General features: G+C 37.3%; 1 long non-coding RNA gene across 1 annotated transcript; it reads left to right on the top strand.

The window, feature by feature from the left end:
• Positions 1-1,189: 1,189 nt before the first annotated feature.
• Positions 1,190-17,882, top strand: LOC148877268 (uncharacterized). The gene is made up of 3 exons (XR_016112804.1): positions 1,190-2,286; positions 2,379-2,737; positions 17,621-17,882. It is a non-coding gene; the product is annotated as an uncharacterized LOC148877268 (long non-coding RNA).
• The last annotated feature ends 3,142 nt before the right edge of the window (positions 17,883-21,024 follow it).

The following is a 21,024-nucleotide window of genomic DNA, read 5'->3' as shown; positions in this document are numbered from 1 at the left end:
AACGCTTTTGACTTATTGCTACTTATCAAGACCAGTATTTTGAAAATTATTTGTAGAAGGCCTCAGGATGGGGCTACTGTAAATTCATTGTTGAATCCGATAATCTCTAATATTGTTATGGTTCTTTAGCAATTAACGCCAATGTCCAAATTGGAGAACCAGACATTTGCTCCATCAAACTCAGATCTCGAATACATCAACAGGCTGTGGGATATTACCTTCAAACATTGCTATCGCGAATCTAATACCTGTGATGATAAATTGACATCTCTTGCTCTAGGTTAGATTATAGACTAATGAGATGTAAGTGGGGTGGCTCGCCCTCCGTTGTGTACTGTTTTAATGATAGCGAAACGGTGACCGAACCCTTTAGGCTCAACAACAACCAAACGGTTTTTGTCTCGTTAAAACAGGATGTTAAACACTTTTTCAGTTTGATATCCGATCTGGTTTTCAAAGCATCGCTTAAAACAAATTCAATCTGGTTTCCATCTATAAATCACTTTTCGGTATATTTGATGCTATTAGATTTGAGGTAGTTCTTAAATCGAGGTTGCAGTCAGATAATCCTGTTAACTAGATGGAGCTAAGGTGGAAGTATGAAGTCATGCTCTAAGATCTAAAACCAAGAAGACAGTTAGAGGCCTAAAGAGTTATCCGCGGGTAGATATTCCGACGCTCAAATTAGTTGAGGAAGGTGGTCAGTCGGGCTGAACAGTTAGAGAATGGTGCTGGTCCGAGCAGAGCAACGGTATGGAAATCAAGAGTTGGATCCCTTACTTTGAACGTGAGATAATTTTTTATAGCCGAAGATCCATGTCCTAATCGGATGAGTCTTCTGGGGTTGTCGAGATTAGGTTAAACACCAAAGTCTTCGGAAAAGACCTAATCCCTAGAGGAGTCCTCATTTGTATGACGTTCTCCTGTCTGGGTCGCACTTATCCATTTGACGTGATGCCAATGTGACTAAAGAGATAAGATGGACCGCAGAGGTAACACGGTGCGGATGTGACCGAAGAGATAAAATGGCCACATAGGCGACACGTGACATCCGGGGCCAATTCAACCATAAACCCGAACAGCATCCTTAACCTTGAGGTGATGGGAGGGGTTTTTACTATGCAGTCCACCCCACACAACACGTCAGTGTTTGAAATAAAAAAGGGGATTTTACTATTCAGTCCACTCCAACAAATTTTAGCTCGCTGCATTGGAAATATCTCCCCCTAATAAGCTTGAGAGATGTTCCCAATGCACTGAGGGGATGGGTGATGGGTCTAGGAGCACCCATCCAAACGCATCTTGGGATAGGATGAATTTGCATGCATATTTTGAGCAAGAATTCAGATCAACTACCGATCCATGGTACTAACAACGTCCCAACAAGCCATTGCAGTCGTACCCCATGGATGACGAGGGATGTGTTATTGGTGCATAACTGCATTGGGTTGTTGGGAGCGTTTTGTAGTTAGTAGATCCTTATGCAGGTAGAAAGTAACAACTCCCAACTATCATAATGGATTGTGTGCAGTGCTAAATCGTTAGTCCATAGGGGAAATCTCTTAAATTACCCTTATATTTTAGATGGATTAAAACTTTTCATACTGTTTGCAAAAGTCCTGGGTGTTTTTTCTATGTTTTATTTCAGAGGATCGGTTTAAGTCCCGAAAACCCTCTGAACCATGGCCTGACCTAATACAACCCATATCGGGAAGGCCCTGATACATAACCATATTTTTAACCTTGCCTCAAAGTACTCCAAAGTGATATCATTGTTAAACATTAACGAAAAATAGCAAAATGTCAAATTTGCCCGCTATTGTTCTTCAAATATTCAAAATAAAACTGAATGAATCGAAAGCGTGAAATGACCATTTTTGTTTAAAGTATATAGAGTATTCTCTCGAAATCAATCTCCTTTCTTCTTCCCTCTTCCCCTTCTTCACGTTTTGAATTTTTGATTGGAATATACAAAGAGAGAAAGAGAGAGAAGAATAAGCTTCGGAGTTCTAAATAGTAGGAGATTGTTTATTGATATTGTTCCATGTCACTACTGAAATGATCCACTACAAGAAAAATAGTCTATCCCGGCGGTTTAGAGCCAGCGGGCTTACATAGACGCCTATATTCGTTTTAAAGGCTCACGTGGCGGTTTATAATATTACATTTGGCGGATTTTATAGGGAACCGGAATTAAACGCGGTGTGGAGAAACGCGCGGAGACAAAAAATTCTCTCCCAAGCGAAGTTCAAGTTTGAAGAGAATCTCAGTGTTGTGCGATTCAAGGTTTTTTTTTTTTCTTCTTGCAGAGGAATTTTGAAGAATACATAAGATTCTCTTACAAGCTTTTTTTTTTTTTTTTTTTTTTTCTTCACTAGCAAGATATATACGCGACTCAACACTGATTTCTGGGCAGAGAACCAGTTTTGTGCGAGAATCTCAGTGTTGTGCGATTCAAGCTTTTTTTTCTTCTTGCGGAGAAGTTTTGAAGAAGACAGAAGATTCTCTTACAAGCTTTTTTTTTGCTTCACGAGCAAGATATATATTGCAGAGGAGAATCAGTGTTGTGTGATTTAACACTGATTTCTGGGCAGCTTTGTTGATAAGGGGAAAGAGACCTGTTATGCGAGAATCTCAGTGTTCGTTGAGAAGGGGAAAGAAAATCAGTGTTCATTTGAGAAGAGGAAATTTCTGGGCAGCAAGCAACGACAGCCTCTGTTCGTTCGAGCAAGAGAAGGTAACATTCTATCCCTTCTTTGAATAATTTTCTTCCTCTTCTGTCATTCTCTCCATCTTCCATCTGTAAACTGGAAAAATTGTCTCATGGCTGCCATCCAATCCATCAAGGTGTTGGGGAAATGCCAGGTCTCTCCACCTTCAACTTCAATCGAGCAAAAGTCACCATAGGTAGTAATTTATTTTTAATAAAAATAGTCAATTTCTAGAAGACTTCAAACCCTATCCTTAGACAACAAAAACTAGAAAATAAATCTCAAATACCTATAAAATGCCAAAATCATGATTACAATTTTTTTTTTTAAATTGATTAAGAAATCAGAAAACTGATTCATGTGTTCCTTCTTCGCTTCCATATCTACATCATGTTTAAAGAAATCCAGTGATTTTTTATAATTTCTCTCAAATTCAAAAATATCAGCTTGCATCTTTCTGAATGCTGCAATCAAATGGGCAGTTAATAAGGAGTCAGGTTAGTACCATCTGTACGAATTTTGTGAATTCAGCAAATTTTGCCTTGTGTGATTTGGTGAAGAACTGAACTGCAGTGAACATTTCTTCATTCCATATTCGCCACTTCAGACTTTTTGTATTCTCGAGCCATGTATTCGAACATCTAGAAACCTTGAATGCTATGTTTTCCAATCTATGGACACATTGGATGCTAAGCTTAATGGTGTGGACAATAAGGTTCATTAAAGTTTGACACTTGGAAGTCTTTTTATGCCTGTATCAAGGTCCTCAGTTGTTGATATTTTCTATATATTTTGTATGAAGGACCAAATTGAGGGCCTTGGATGTCCCTGGATTCATGATTGTTATGTAGTGTCTTGTGGCTTTATTCTTACCCTTTGATACTTAAATAATATGCTAGTTGGGTCTTCTGTGCACAAAGGCACACGGAGGCCCCTTGTTATCCAATTTCATGAATATTTGTTTATTACATCAAATTTATCTACTAATGGGATAAAAGAAAAGGGTGGAGTACCAAATAAGAAGAAATGGATAAGAAAATACTAACAGAATTCAATATCCTGTTTATTGCAAAATCATTGTACAAACTTTTATCAGAATAGTAAGTTATAGTACTATTAAATAGAACAAGCATGAAACTTAATGTGGACTGTACTTTTTAATAAAATTTATGTTTAATTGTAACTCTTATGTTTAATTCTTAATAAAATTTATATCATTCATCAAAAAAAATGTGGAGTTTACCAAATGGAGAAAAAAAACTGTATTACAAAATTAGAAGGGTAATCAATTATGAACTTATGGTATTATATGATATAGGCAACACTGTCCTCAAGAAACAGGACATTACTGGTAGTCTCATCATGTTTTTTTAGAAGATTAGATACTTATGCCTAAATAGTGAAAGAGGAAATGATGCAAAAGTTGGGATTCTCAACAGGTGATTCTGCCCAATTAAGGAAACACAGTAAGCTGAAATGAGAAATTTGCGGAGCCTATTTCAAACCTGCTTCTTTGTATCAAGTTCTTTTTATATCTAGCAGCACAACTCTCAACTGAGCTTCATTTATACATGTTAGTATGTTACTGTGCTAGAATTATCTATATATATGCTTTTATAACCATGAAATTTTCCGTTTTCTCAGGCTTTATTCCCATTAATCTTCTTAGGATTGTGCAATTGGTTCTTTTTTTTCCTACATTAATCCCATGCTTCTATCTATCAAATATCATTCCAAGTCATGTGCTTTGCCTCTGGATTGAAAGTTCCAGCTTCCCAATTATGGCATCCAATTTTCATAATTTTCTTGTTATCTTCTCTCACCTTGGTCTACCCATCCACTTTTAGCTATAGGAATGATGGTTAGAACTATTAAGCATCAAAGACATGGATGATTGGATTCTCGGGCATTTTAACCAACTATATGTAGTACAAAAGGCGTCTAAGTGGCTTCCCTAGAGATGCACTAAAAAATTACTCACATGTGATCATCATCATTCAAGTCAAGACTTGTCCCAGATACATGGGATTTGCCATGTGAATCTTGATTAATTACAGCATGACAGCTAAAGCCATGTCCCAATGTGGGGACTTATGGACTTCTTCATGCTTAATAGCCTTGTAATTGTCCCTAAAGTAGTTTTTCTAGTTATTTAATTTTCTCAATGGAGACATTGTAGGAGAAAATTTGAAAATGGAAGTTCATGGTTAATGGCTCAAGAAATAACATAAAAGTGCCACTTAGGGTCCCCGCTTATATTCATCTCCAGAAGGTTTGTTTTTCTTTCTTCCCTTTCCAATGTAAAATTAAGATTGTTGAAACTTTGTGGTTGGTGGTGGTTAGATTTACTAATTATTTTCTTTTTAGTAGGCCAGGTGGATATCAGGTGAAGGTCTGTCAACCTGGTTTTGTCGTGTCCTCCTGCCTGAACTTTGATGTATTATGAAACTGCTATTGCCAAAATTACTGAAGATAACTCCTTTAAAAACAAAAATATGTAAACCCTTGTAACCTAACATGAATTACTTGCAAGATTAAAAGTTTTCTCAATCAGTGTTTTAAAACCCATTAACCACTTTTCCCTCCAGGTCAATAGGTCAATAGTTCAAACATCCAAGTCAACATGCTAACCAGTGAAGCCATCATTACAATAAAAATCAAAATAAAAAAAACTGATGACCTTCTGAATAGGTCAGATGGGTCAACAGTTTAACCATTTCGGTCAATAGGTGATTGGCCAAGTCTTTTTTTTTTTTTTTTTTCCTTCAATATGATGGGTTAGAGGTTGTCCTGAATTGGGACTGTGACTGGATTTCCAAATCACCATCCAATTAATGGGTAATTGACAGGTGTAAGTGGTTTAAGTGGCAAATAATGTTTGTGTCTAGGGTGAACCAGTGTATTAAAAATAAATCAAAAAATGAAACCACTTCTGTCCAAGTGGTTTAAGTGGCAAAGACCTGCAGCTCCTTTCCTCTTTTTATCAAAAGTAAGAAAGTCTGATGAAGCAGTTTGGATGCAAGAGAATACCTTATTGTGGGGGTATCCAATTAGGGAGATCCATTAGATACTTCTAGTTACTCAGGAGCATGTACAGGTATCATTTTATTCTATTATTACACAAAGTCTCTCTCTCTCTCTCTCTCTCTCTCTCTCTCTCTCTCTCTCTTCCGTGTGTGTGTGAACAGAGGAGAATGGAAGAATAGGATTCATGTTGCTGACAGCATTTGGTTGTCAGAAGGCTTTGTTGAGTACACACAGACACACATATATATACATGCTGATACTAGTTAAAAAGCATCTTTTCCCTTCAAAAAATGTATAGGTGATCATTATCTCTCAAAGCACGCAAGTCTTCTACTTCCGAGCCATCATCCATGAGAACTTTAGTCCCCCTTTTGTCAAATTTCTTCTCTTCATCCAAAAACATTTGAGAAAAATGAAAGCCCTTTTACTTAGCAACCATGGTTTTGTTTCTTTTCTCCATTTGACCATTTCACTAACTCATTGACCTTACATTATCACATCTTTAGAATATGCAACTGATGGGAAGTTGGGAACCATGCTATTTAGTGTTTTGTGAAGATTTTTGTTAATGTTTATAACTAAACATAATTCAGCTATTCATTCTAATTTCTAATGATCAGATTCAAATATTTGAATTTTATTTTCCTCAATGTTTTAAAACCTGGACCAATAGCATGGTGGTAGCACAGCAGTAGCATATATAGTAGCAATGGTGACAGTTACATTGGAGAGATCCTGGGTAGGGTGCACACAAAGTTCACTGACCTTATTGTGGAGAGCCTGGGTCAACAATGGTTTGAAAACACAGGTTTTCCTTTGATAATCATAGCAGTGTTTAGCACTACTAGTCACTTTATATGTCAATCTAAATCTGATTGTCTGTTGTCGAAATTCATATATGTCTTTTGGTTATTGTTGTCTTATGATATGCCTTTCATTTTTCCTAAGGACTCATAATTTAACAACAGATTAGACTCTTGATAGAGTGGAATGAGAAAGAAGTATTTAATATTTATGTAGCTAGCACCATATACTTAGGATATGGCTTTGTTGAGTTGAAGCTTATTATTTCCTCCTATAAGCACATTAGTGACTAGTTCTATTAGTCACTACACTAGATAAGCTGATCTCATTCTTGAATTTTCTTTCTGTATTAATAATCAAGTGTTTAAATCCTAATTTTCTGCTGAGGAAATTTTTATGTTAAAATTTGGAGTTATATGATAAACTTAGGGGAGGTACCAAGCTTGTAATACCTGCCAATCTCAGCAGCTCTTCCATTGAGTCAGGCATTTGAATGAGTTTTCCCATCTTACTAGTTCCTTCCTTATTAGCTTCATCTGGATGAAAACCATATACTATCGACCTCATTGGTAAGCTACTTGAACATGGGGGAGAAAGTGTTGCTGTCCCTGCAAAAGAGTAGATGGAATTTGTAAATAATCTTTAGCTTTTATTTGCAGATGAAAAGTTCACTCAGGAAAATTGAGAACCACTATTATATAGTCAGTGGCATTTCTGTCATTGTCAAATATGGGTACACATTGTTCAAAAAAATAAAGGCTTAAGCAAACTTAGCAAGGCAAACATCCATCCATTTAATTGTCAAAAAAATTGTATGTTATGAGATATACTTCTGAAATAATTTTGTTTCCACCATTTTCCAATAGAAAAAAGTAGGAACCTTAATAAGTTGATATACATACAAGCTGCAAGCAAATCTGTAGAAAATGTAACTGAAAATGATTTTTTTGATAAATCAAGATCCATTCAACTAATCACAATGTCCTGCATAGAAAAATATTGAAATGGAGTTCCTGTATTCCTTACTCTTCTCTTTTCTGTCGTTTAGGCCAATTAGTTTAGTATCTTTATTGCACTCTTGAAGAAGTGATTTGTCACAAGTTGAAGAGGCTAGAAGGGCTAGGAGTAAACCAAAAAGGACATCGGTAGAAGTAGTAAATGGAATGATTTGCAAGCAGAGCTAGGAGATTGCTGTGAAAACAGCCTGTGGTTCTAGTGTCTTTTCTAAATGGAATGATTTGCAAAACTTATTTTTTCTATCATTTTTGAAAATGCAAAATATGGAACCTTGGTTTTGCAAAATATGCAAAATATGCAAAATGAGGGGGATTTTCAGGCAGCATGGGCATATCTTGATTTGATGCCCAAAAGTAGCAATGAGCACACCCTTGATCCTAAATTGGCCTTGCAGAGGAATGAGCAGATGCTTTTGCAGGCCATGCTTCTTCAAAGTGAAGGGAAGGTTGATCAGGTACCACAGGAAATAGAAAAGGCCAGGCCATGCTTTTGAAGGCCTTGAAGAGATTTTTATGAATCTTTGGTCATTTGTGCGCCCTTGTATGCTTTCTCGTTTCTGATAGTGTTGACAGTAAATTGAAGGCAAAGGCATGCTTGAAACTCTCAGCTTGGTTAAGAGGGAATTATTCAGGTATGGATTTGGAAAATGTTGCTCTAAATATCCATGCAGATTTCAATACATCTGATGCTTCTTCTCCAGGCAGGGGTGGGTAGGGCTGTTCACGGGTCGGGTTGGGTCGGTTTACTGGGTTTTTTCCAACTGACCCGACCTGGTTGGGTTACCTGAGATGGAAACCGAAACCGACCCAGTCTAAGCAAAACCGACCTTGTCGGTTTGAGTCGGGTTGGGTCGGTTTGGGTTGGTTTGGGTCGGTTTCGCCTCTAAGTTCATCCATGCCCCCCATGGCCCATGTGCCTGTGTGGTGCAAGTTTGGGTTGCCTATCCAAGTCGGAAGAAGTCAAAGTGAGAACCACAGAAAGACAGTTTTAAATATAAAATAAATTTAAATTAAAATCGAAATATATATTTAAATAGACTAGGTTTTTCATACAAAACTGAAAACTGAAGTTTTTAAGATATTTTCTGGAAATATATTTAAAACTGAAATATGTATTTTATAAATATATATATATATATATATAAACAAAAATATACATACAAATATATTGGAATATATATTTTCTGGAAATATATATCTCATATTTCAGAATATATATTTTTTAGATATAGATTTTTTCAGATATTTCAGTTTTTTATGTAAAACTGAAATATCTTTATTTAACAGTTTTAAATATAAAATATATTCAAATTAAAACCGAAATATATATTTAAATAGATTAGGTTCTTCACTTCTTCATACAAAACTGAAGTTTTTTGTGCAAATATATCATCATTAACCGGATTTTTTTTCAAAGCTTAAACTTAAACAAAACACAAATAAAATATATCAACCTGTAACATGCATTAAATTAAAAAAGTTAAATAAAAAAATACTAACGTTCGAATGACTGAAGTTGAGACTTTGAGAATGAGACTTGAGCTTGAGTTGAGAGAATGAGAACTTTGAGAAGATGGGAGTTGGGAGAGCCAAGTTCAAACTTCAAGTGATGTTTTGAAGTTGAGACTTGAGAACTTGAAATTTTAAATTGTTGATTCTTGAGTTGAGAGTCAAATTGTAATATTGTATTAGAGAATAGAGATTGTGCTTGACTGCTTGAGTTGAGGGGCTAAGGGGGGCGGACCAAGTTAGAATTAGAATAGAAGACAGAAATTATCAAGAAATTAGAAAGTCAAACTGATTCATAGAAAGAAGGCTGAAATTTGTATATTTCAAGAAACTTTCTAAGTAAAAAAAGGACACCTATTTCTAATTGTAATTGCCTAATTGGTTGCCTATTTGGTGTAAAAGACTATAGAAAGTAGAAACTAGGATAGAGACAAGTAGACAACTTGGTTAAGTAGGAACTAGAAGACTATGTTAGGTTGTAATTAGGAATTAGGATAGAGGCAACTTAGTTAAGTAGGAACTAAGTCGGTTCGGTTCGGGTCGGTTTCGGTTTGCAAACCGAAACCGAACCGAACCATTGGTTTATAAATTTGTACAACCCGAAACCAACTGGTGCTGATGAAAACCCGGCCAACTCGGGTTGGGTCGGTCCGGGTTGGTCGGTTTGGTCGGGTTGGGCCTTCTTATGAACAGCCCTAGGGGTGGGCCCCTCTTTTAAAAAGGAAACTTGATCTGCAATCCTGGTATCAGTTTGATTATTGAGGAGATTGTGGGGACAACATCAAAACTATCTTCTCTTTGTCCTAACATGGGTAAGGCATGGCTTTCTTATGCCTCTTGGTGTTACAGTCAGGCTAGAAACTCCCTTTCCAAACCACAAGATGCTACTCTTCAGTTGTGCTCTTTTTCTCCTATTCTTTTTCTAGAAATTCTACCTAATAGGTTCCAATTAATTAAAGAAGAGGTATTTACAGTGGAAAGTACTATCATAGAACTTCTGGAGAAAAGGGAAGATGCAAACAAAGAAGGGGGAGAGTGGATTATATGTCCCATTTCTAGAGAGGATTTAAGAAATGAGAACTAGGGGTGGCAACGAGCCGAGCTTTTCACGAGTTGCTCGCGCTCGGCTCGTGAAAAGCTTGGCTCGATTATTAAACTAGCTGAGCTTGAGCATACTAGAGCTCGACTCGTGAAGTTCGCAAGCTAGCTCAAATTTATATATATATATATAATATTATAATTATTAATTATTATAATTCTTAAAATTTTAAATATAAAATAAAAAATATTTTTATATATAATTTTTATTTTTCTAAAATATTTTTTCTCAAAATCGAGCTCAAGCCGAGCCGAGCCGAGCTCGAGCCTTGTAGAACAGTCTCGAGCTGAGCTCGAGCCTGGTACTATTCGGCTCGGCTCGGCTTGAATCCACCCCTAATGAGAACCCTGTAAAGGCTTTGGTTCATCAAGCAATAAATATGATTGAGGCTGCAGCTGGAGTACCTAGAGTTGAAAATTTGGATGGTGAATGCCCTTCTGTGCTAACTTCTCAGTTGCGGGTGCTCTTTTTTCATGCAAATTTTGGCCTAGAGGAAGCCAACATTCTATCTCTTGGTAGTGTAGCCGGCCAGAGATAGGTGAAAGAGGAGAGAAGGGAAGAGAAGAGAAGAGAAGAGAAGAGAAGAGAAAAGAGAGAGTTTGCAATGCAACAGTACTGGTGGCGCCAGTGTTTATTTAATATATATAGGGCGGCATAAATAACAAGGAAAAAGACCCTTGTGCCCCTGAGTACAATAACAGACATAACAGAAATAAAAAACGAAATAAAAAAAACACTTTAATTAGACAAACAGGCCCTAACAACTGCAACTAAGTTATTCTAACATTATTCCAACACTCCCCCTCAAGTTGGAGCATAGATGTCAATCATGCCCAACTTGTCACACAAATCTTTGTGCCGCACATGATGACCTTTGGTGAAGATATCTGCAAGTTGCTCTTCCGAGTTGACATATGGTGTGCACACTTCTCCACTTTCAAGTTTCTCTTTGATAAAATGTTTGTCCACTTCAATGTGTTTCGTCCTATCATGCAGAACTGGATTAGCAACAATATTGATGGCTGCTTTATTGTCATAGTAGAGTGAAGTAGGATTGTTTACTGCAAAACCCAGTTCACCTAACAGATTTCTTATCCACATGATTTCCGCAACCCCATGAGCCATCGCTCTATATTCTGCTTCAGCATTCGATCTAGCCACCACACTTTGTTTTTTGCTTCTCCATGTGACAAGGTTTCCTCCTACAAAGGCACAATAACCACTGGTGGACTTTCGGTCATTGACTACTCCTGCCCAATCTACATCAGTATATACTTCCACTTTTAAGTGACTGTGTTTCTGGAACAACAAACCAGCCCCGGGAAACTTCTTGAGATATCTCAAGATCCTCTCTGCAGCCTCAAAGTGAGTTGTCATCGGGCTGTGCATGAATTGACTAAGGACACCCACAGCATAGGCAATATCAGGCCTGGTCATAGACAAATACAGAAGTCTCCCCACAAGTCTCTGGAACATCTTTACATCTTTCAAAAACTCTCCCTGACTGTCTCCCAGATGGTGATTAGGTTCAATAGGTGAATCAGATGGTTTTACCCCCAACTTGCCAATATCTTCTAGTAGATCTAGTACATACTTCCGTTGGGAAATAAAGATGCCCTTGTGAGAGCGGGCAACTTCAATTCCAAGGAAGTATCGTAAGGGGCCTAGATCCTTCACCTCAAATTTAGTGGCTAAGAATTTTTCTAGTCTCTGGATTTCAGCCTCCCAATCTCCTGTGATCACTATGTCATCCACATACACAATAAGAGCTGCAATTTTACCTTTACCTCTTTTTACAAACAAGATATGATCTGATTGGCATTGTTTGAATCCCATTTGTTGGACCGCTACATGGAACTTACTAAACCAAGCCTGAGGTGATTGTTTCAATCCATATAGGGACTTTTTCAATCTGCACAACTTTTTTTCACTGCCTCTGGCACAGAACCCTGGGGGTTGGGTCATGTATACCTCATCTTCCAAGTCACAATTCAAGAAGGCATTCTTGATGTCCAATTGGTGAAGATCCCAGTCAAGATTTGCTGCCAAGGAAAGGAGAATCCGGATGGAGTTCATCTTCGCTACAGGGGCAAAAGTCTCTGCATAGTCCACTCCATATACCTGTGTGAAGCCTCTTGCTACCAGTCTAGCCTTGTACCTTTCAACAATTCCATCAGCTTTGTGTTTCACTGTGAACATCCACTTGCACCCCACTGGTTCCTTCCCCTCAGGAAGATCTACCAACTCCCACGTACCATTTTTATGTAAGGCATCAATTTCTTCCTGCATTGCATCTGTCCATTCAGGTTTTGACAAAGTTTCTGCCACGGTCTTAGGGATGGGAACACTGTCCACAGAGGAGAGGAAGGCACGGTACGAAGGTGAAACATGCTCATAGGACACAAAGTTAGAGATAGGATGATTAGTGGTACAAGATCTAACACCCTTTCTCTTAGCAATAGGAATATTAAGATCATTGGGGACATGTGAATCAACATTTAAAGGAGCAATGGGAGCAAGTGTACCTGGCTGATGAGACGGATCTGCCTCGGGTGAATCCGATGATGTTGGTTGCATAGTGTCTGGCTCCACGGCTCTTGAACTCTGCTGTCTCTTATGACGATGATGGAAAACCCAGAACGGAGGAGGATCGGGTAAAGGAGGTAGTTGAATCTGAGTCGTCTCCTGTTTCTCCTCAACCCTACTCTCCCCTTGAGGAGAAACCGAAAAGAACGGTTGACTCTCAAAGAATGAGACATCAATGGAAACATAGTACTTACGGGCAATGGGATCATAGCAACGATACCCCTTTTGAGATGAGGGGTAACCAAGAAAAACACAAGGAATAGCCCGAGGGTCAAGTTTACCACGAGTAGGTGATAGGTTGTGGACAAAACAATGACACCCAAAGACACGCATCGGAATGGTGGACAGCGGGGCTGTAGGGAACAGGAGCTGATGTGGGGCCTTATACTCTAGTAGCCGAGAGGGCATGCGATTGATGATATATGTCGCACACAATACTGCATCCATCCAGAACTGTTTTGGCACATTCATATGAATCAGCAAGCCACGAGCAACTTCGAGTAGATGACGATTTTTTCGTTCAGCCACACCATTTTGTTGGGGTGTCCTGGCACAAGAGCTTCGCTGAAGTGACTCACTCGAAGCAAAGAACTTCGTGAGATCACTATGGAAATATTCCTTTGCATTGTTCGACTGGAAAATATGAATTTCTGTTTGGAACTGAGTGAACACCATGCATTGGAAATCTTTCACAATTTGTGGCACTTCATCTTGAGATCGCATAGGATAAACCCAAGTGTATTGAGAATAATCATCAATCAACGTAACAAAATACTTATAGCCAGCCGCAGTAGGTAGAGTGATAGGGTCCCAAACATCAGAATAAACAATATGAAATGGAAATTCAGATCTTTTATTTCTTAAAAGGTAAAGAGCTTCTACAATGCTTACTCAACTGACAAGTTTGACACTGTAATTGACTCACTGACAAGGACTCAAAAATCTTTGGGAACATAACTTTTAACGACTCAAAAGAAAGATGACCTAAACGACTATGCCATAAATAGGCCTGACTCTCACTCGCCGAACTTGTGGACTCAGTCGCCACTAGACCAGCATTATTCTCCAACACGTAGAGACCATCCACCATGCTTCTTCTACCAATCGTCTTCCCCGAGGTCAAATCCTGAAACACACATGAAGACGGAAAAAAGGTGACTGAGCAGTTCAAAGAGTGAGTAATACTACTAATGGATAACAAATTAATAGGTAATTTCGGAACATGTAGGACATTTGGAAGAGTAAGGGCAAGTGGGAGAGATATGGTGCCTTGGCCAGCTATGGTAGAAAAGGAACCATCAGCCAATCGTACCTTATCTCTCCCAGAGAGAAGGTTATATGTCTGGAACAAATTTGACTTACCGGTCATGTGATTTGAGGCTCTGGAGTCAATAATCCAAGGTGAATCAGTAGTATGAGATGACACATGGAAGGCTGCGGTATTACCTGATGTAGAAGCAAATGAGGTAGAAGGAGTAGGCCCAGAATCCACCTGGCGGAGAGTCCTACCATACAATTCCAAATGTTCATGGAAGGAATTGATAATATCTTCCTTAGGGTCAAAACCGGGATGTCTCTCCTGAGTTACGGAAGGACTAGTCTCTGTCGATGCCAGATTAGCTGAGTTATACCTTCTTTGATTCTGCTGGCTTGGTTTCTTGCCCTGATCCGGTGTTGACTTCTTACCCAAATCCTGTGCCCATTTAGGTTTTCCATGGAGATCCCAGCATGTATCTTTAGTGTGTCGTGTCTTCTGGCAGTGAGTGCACCAAAGCTTGCTTTTATCTTCTGTTTTTTTTCTGTCACCCCTTTTAAAACCACCTCCGACATTTGTATCTGAATTTCCCCGGACCGCTAGGGCAACTGACTCCCCTTCTACACCATTCATCACACTTCTTCTGCTTTTTTCTGACTGCACCAAGGCATACATCTCCTGGACTGATGGCAAGTCTGTACTACCCAAGATCTGTACCCTGATGGACTCATATGACTGATTCAGCCCTAGGAAAAAGGCAAACACGCGTTGCTGTGATACAAGTGACTTATAGGCTTTTGCATCTTCATCACACTTCCAATTCACATTTTGATAGTGATCAAGTTCTTTCCATATTGATGTCAAATCAGAATAGTACATCGAGAGACTCTTCTCCCCCTGCTTGCAAGTAGAAGATTCTGCTTGTAGTTGATATATCTTGGCATAGTGTCTCTGTTCTGAATAAGTGGACTTCGCTTGTTCCCATATCTCATAAGCAGTTTCAGCCCACATAAAGGTCTTCCTTACTTGTGGCAACATTGAGACCAAGAGCCAAGACATCACCATACTGTTCTCTTGGTCCCACCTATCATGCTCAACACTTCCATACTTCGGTTCCTTTACTCTCTCATTGATGTATCCTATTCGCCCCCTAGCAGTGATGTAGAGTTTTATCCCCCTAGACCACTCAAGGTAATTCAGACCATCAAAGGGAATGACAGCCATGGGAAAGCTCATAACCATTCCCCCACTCACTCCATTGTGGCTCCCTGAGATTTCTGAAGTAGCAGAATTCTCAGTCGACATGGTCAAGCAGTTACTCAGTCCCACACACCGGATTTTAGGACCCCTCCTTACTCCGCAAAGCAATGCTCCACTCAGTTCACACCCACACACTAGGGTTTACCAACCAGATTGTGCACAAATCGTACCAAATTCTGGACAAAACTGAGGTAATATTCGGCAGTTTCAGACCTGCCTATCAGAATTCTAGAATGGCTAACAGCCACTTAGCAGCAGGAGAGATCCTTCTTGCTTATAGTCAACTCAAACCATTGAGAAGACAGGTCAGCATTGACCTACAGTTGTCTTAACACATCAACAGGATCATACGATCCAAGACAACTAGGGTTACACAGGTTCGATAGCATTCAGCCGCCCCAGATTCATAGGGTTTTCACTCGGCCCATGATCAGGGAGAGTAAAGAGGAGAAAAATAGAGGAAGAACTGTACCAGTCGTAGCTATTCTGTAGTCCAGAATCAGATTTCCTTTCTGCTAGCCTGTTCCACTAATCAGTAGGGTTGATCGGTCTGCTCTCTTTTAATCAATATTCCTGCTCTGATACCATCTTGGTAGTTTAGCCGGCCAGAGATAGGTGAAAGAGGAGAGAAGGGAAGAGAAGAGAAGAGAAAAGAGAGAGTTTGCAATGCAACAGTACTGGTGGCGCCAGTGTTTATTTAATATATATAGGGCGATAGAAATAACAAGGGAAAAGACCCTTGTGCCCCTGAGTACAATAACAGACATAACAGAAATAAAAAACGAAATAAAAAAACACTTTAATTAGACAAACAGGCCCTAACAACTGAAACTAAGTTATTCTAACATTATTCCAACACTATCTTCTGTTAATATGAATTAGTAGCTGTCTAGTGGTCACTTAGGCAGAGGGGAGTTCCACTCTTTGGACATGCAGCTCATGGTTTTATGCAATACCTTTCACCTTCATCCTCCTTACTTTTTGAAGGTCACCTAGCTGGCTCTGATCCTGATTTTCTAAATATGGCTGAAAAATTAATGAAACTGATATTCTCCACTTTCAATTGAGTCTCTCCATCTCTGTCACACGCACAGACAGACAGAGAGTCCAAACATGAATGAAGTTGGATATAATTATTTTTCCATCTTCAATGTGTGGCTGCACAATTTGCTTGAAGGTCTGATGACTTATCCTGATGGCCTGAGAAAGTCTCTTGCTTCTCACAGTAAAAGGTTTGATTCTTTCACTCTCTGTAGATACCATTTCATGATTTATATTATAAATGGATTCTATTGCCTTATTTACATGGTCAAATATATCCTTGCCCCTATGTGATAGGTTTCAAGAACGCAACAACATAATTCTGAAATACTTTTACTTTTTGCAAATTTGAAACATGCCATATGTTGATAATGCAATCACATTGCATATTTGCTTTAGATCATCATTTTCTTTGCTTCCTTAATTGATAGAAATTCATGAAACAATGATATGGTAAAATTCTAGAATCTCCTACAAGAAAATTCTACTTAATGATTGAATATATAGAATGAGAAATATATATTGCATATTTGCAAATCTTTTCTGTTAACAAATACGGTATTCATTCAGTGTTTTGTGCATGTATCTCATGTCAATTGAAAACCCCATATCTTAAATATTTGTGTCAGGCTAGATTGCAATGCACATTTTCATTGCAGGAGAATAAATTTGAACCTGGTCTATTGATTCCAAGTTCAAATGCCTAATTTATAGAGATGGTTGGTCAGTCTTCAAATTGGGCAACTGTTAAAACACTTTTTTATATGATGGGAACTTAAAAATGAAATCAAAATACAAATTTCAAACTTGTGTCGAGACATTTTCATTCATTGGCTTTTATGCACAACATTCTTTTATAAAGTTTTCCCAAGGATCTGTAGTGGTCAGATTTTACTTTTCCCATAAATGCACATATGTACGAATAAAAAGGTTTGTTTACATATAATATTTCTTGTACCTATTTATGATGTCAGAGGTTTACTGTTGGAGGACATTTGGCATCTAACTTGGGCTATATTAGGAAGTATTGATTTTATTAGCAATTTTTGTCGGCAACAATATTCCACTCTTTTCTGTTAAATTTTCTTATGCTTGAAGTTGACAAGTTTTAATATAATAATGTAAAACATTTAACTCTTCTAAACCATTTAAAGTTTATCTATTACTTTCTCTTTGTTAGAAAGGACTTTTTTCCTACCATTTCATTGTGTTTTTTCTATACTTTATGCATCCAGGAAATATAATCTAGTCATAAAGAAGGTACTTGCTATCATTCAAAATGGCTTAAAATACCTCTGTTCCGTTCTTGTAGGTCAGCAGATCCTGCAAGTTTGGGCACAGTTAGAGTTGACATCTCAGAAAGGAATTTCAGAGCTCTTTGGTTGCTGGTGTTCCATTGACTATTGTTCCTGAGCCCACACAAGCACAATGCCATGATGTTTCTCATGTATTAATTTGTATTAGAGAAATTGTATTGATTTGAAACTTAACACGCATTAATTTCTAATTCAAATATATTAATGATTTTGGTAAGAAAATATTTGAATGGAAATAGATCTTTTAAATTGCATTTATATTGATTTTTGTACTTTTTTATGTTAATTGGATATTGTATTTAAATAATTTGTTTTGGATATTATAATAATTAATAATTTAATCAAAAGTTTTTTTTATTTAAATTGATTTTTTATGCATTATCTATAATGAGATTTGTATTAAATAGGTGCCAAAAAAATGTTGAAATTGATATAAATAATAAAAAATAAAAAAAATCAAAGCCAACGACCATACAACCGCCGCTTTAGGTATAAAAGATCTCTAAGACGGCAGTCTTGACCACTGCCTAAAATCGGAAGCAATATATCAATGGACCTAAGGCGGCTGTCCAAAGAGCTCTAAGACGGCGGTCCTGACCGCCACCTAAAAACGAAAGCAACATATCGATGGACCTAAGGTGACGGTCCAAGGAACTCTAAGACGGCAGTCCTGATCACCACCTTTATTAACTCTAAGTCGGCGGTTATGACATACCGCCGGTTTAGATAACTGTCGGCTTAGGAATGATTGAACCACGTCAGACCGATCCTTAAAAGCGGCGGTCTTGACGTAAGCTGGCAGAGGTTTAGGAGGCGGACTGAAGACCGTCGTCTTAGAGCAAAGCCGGGGGTCTTCTTGTAGTGTGAATTAATTGACCTGGGTCCAGCCTAACTCATTTTCAAGTGCTGATAGCTTATTTCACGTAGGATGGGGCAAACTTTTCTCTATGTGCTATGTTGTGTCATATCTAACCTAACATAATATATTAAAGGAATGTGTGTCAAGTAACAGCCCCCTACCCTTCAAACATTATTTCTTTAGAAATACATGAGAAGTGGAAAGCTCCCATTCTCAATCTATTTCTAAAAAATGCAGAAATTGTCAAAGTGGTTAACCACAACCACTTATGTTTACATTCTCGGTCAATGTCAATCAATCATTAACCCTTTGCCTATCATTCGTCATCTAACAGAACTATCATTTTCCCTCTCAAATGCATCAAACTGCAATTTTTCATCTCTCAATCTTCATCTTAATGAATATGAATCTCAATCAATCTCAGTGAATCTTCATTAAACTGCAATTTTTTAGTTTGCAACCTTTCATGTATTGAATAAACTTAGCATTTTATTTGAAATATTGAAAATTTTCTATAATTAATAGTCTTGGACCGATATTATTCAGCCTAGTTTACAGTTTTGAATTTCAATAGTTAGTTTTATTTGAATTTCAAAACATTTGTTCCAACCAACTCATCAACACCCGTTGCATCCAAACTGCAAAAACTTCCGCGTGATTGATGTTGGCTGGCAGGGGCATAGCAAGTAGTAATAGTTGGGCCCTGTTAAATTTTAGCACAAATCGTCACCTAAGAAGACAGGGCCCTTTGAGAAGAAAACCAGATGTTTTTGTTTTTACTACCGGCGATCACCGGCTACTATTATAATGTATATGAGATCTCTGACCACCGGTGATCATTTATGGGTTTCCTCCAATGGCCAAGAGGGTCATATGAAGGTAGAATACAACAGCTCTATTTATTGTTATTGTAAATTCACACCTGAGAAGAAGGTAGAATCCGAGCCTTTTTTTTAATAAAGGAGAATACCGGCTGTTCTTTAACGTTTGATGAGATCATTGACCACCGACGATCTCTTATGGGTGGTCGCCGGTGGCCGGGAAGTTCATATGACCAATGTATAGGAAGTTGGATACGAGGTGTTTTTCTAAATGCAGGCGACCACCATCTCTTCTTTAAGGTAAGATGAGATTGCTAACCACTAGCGATCATTTATGGGTGCCATTGGTGGCCGAGAAGGTCATACCACAGCTGTTGATGACACCGTCGGTGGTCAAGTTTCGCACGAACCATTGTCTATAGTAATTAATAATCAATATTTATAAATACTAGTTAATAATATTAATAATAATCATTAGTGATTATTCATAAATGCAAAATAATAATTAACAAATAGAAGAAATAATAATTACACGGTTGGAAATCAAATTGCTTTGGATTAGAATTGTTATTATAATACAATAATAATCACTAATGAAAAAATATTCTTTAAATAAGTAATTAAGTCAATATTTTAAAAAGAATAATCTTTAAATAAATATTTAATTAATTACTAAGATAGTTAGTAATATTATTAAATAAAAAATATTAATTAATTACTAAAATGGAATAAAAATTCATAAGTGTGCCTAAACCATTAAAAAGTTATCAAAATAATGAATTATATTAAAATGATTAAAAATTAATAAATACATAAAAACAATAAAAAATTAAATAAAAATTAATAAAAATGACTAAAAAATTAATACAAATGTTGGAAATCAAACTTGAGTGAATTTTCCCATACTTAGTTTGGGGTCATTCACTAACTAAATCTTTGTAATTCAATCTCTTAATTCAAATATAAATATAATTATTAGATAAATAGTGAAACTCGGATAAAATAATATTACTACAAAAAGCAAAAAAAAAAGTAAAAACCAAAATGATACATACGTGTGGCTACCCGTAATTGGGTCAAACACTAGATAAAATATGGTAAATCTCTTAAATCAGATAAAATCTATTAAAAAATAAATGAAAAACATAACCTAAAATTTTAATATAAGTGATTTAAAAAAATGAAAATTTAAAATAATTCATATTAGTAGCCATGTACTAAGTACTGTTAAACAGTGTATGCCCTTAGCTCCAATCAGATTAATGTACATATACATTTATTGTAAATGAATAAAAGTACATTATTGTTTCATGTTGATATTGGTATATTTTTGTGAAATTACCCCTTAAATTTGACACTTATGAGACTCGTGTTAGTTTATAATGTTCATAGCCGTTGAATAGACTTGGGGAGTTTATCCTACCAAGGCTGACACTGATGTGTTGCCAAAGAAGTTGGGCAATTTGTTTCAATTGCTAGGGTTAGACCCAAAGCACATGCAGTGTGTGTTTGGTTGAAACATTGAACCTAAACCATTTTCCAGTTATGCCCTATACCTTAGATATTGATGGATAAAACTGGAAAATTACACATAACCCCTAAACTTGATTATAGTACTACACTAGGTGTTGGATTGAATTGTCTTTGATATGCCAATCAGTGAGATCCATTGAGGGTCAAAACCTGTGTTTGTTCGACTAGTTTGAGAATTCACCTGCGT

The sequence above is a fragment of the Nelumbo lutea genome, chromosome 1, assembly GCF_056320005.1.
Source record: "Nelumbo lutea isolate HS-2025 chromosome 1, American lotus-T2T, whole genome shotgun sequence".
In the NCBI taxonomy this organism is placed as follows: Eukaryota; Viridiplantae; Streptophyta; class Magnoliopsida; order Proteales; family Nelumbonaceae; genus Nelumbo; species Nelumbo lutea.
This window is presented reverse-complemented; position numbering and strand designations above follow the sequence as displayed.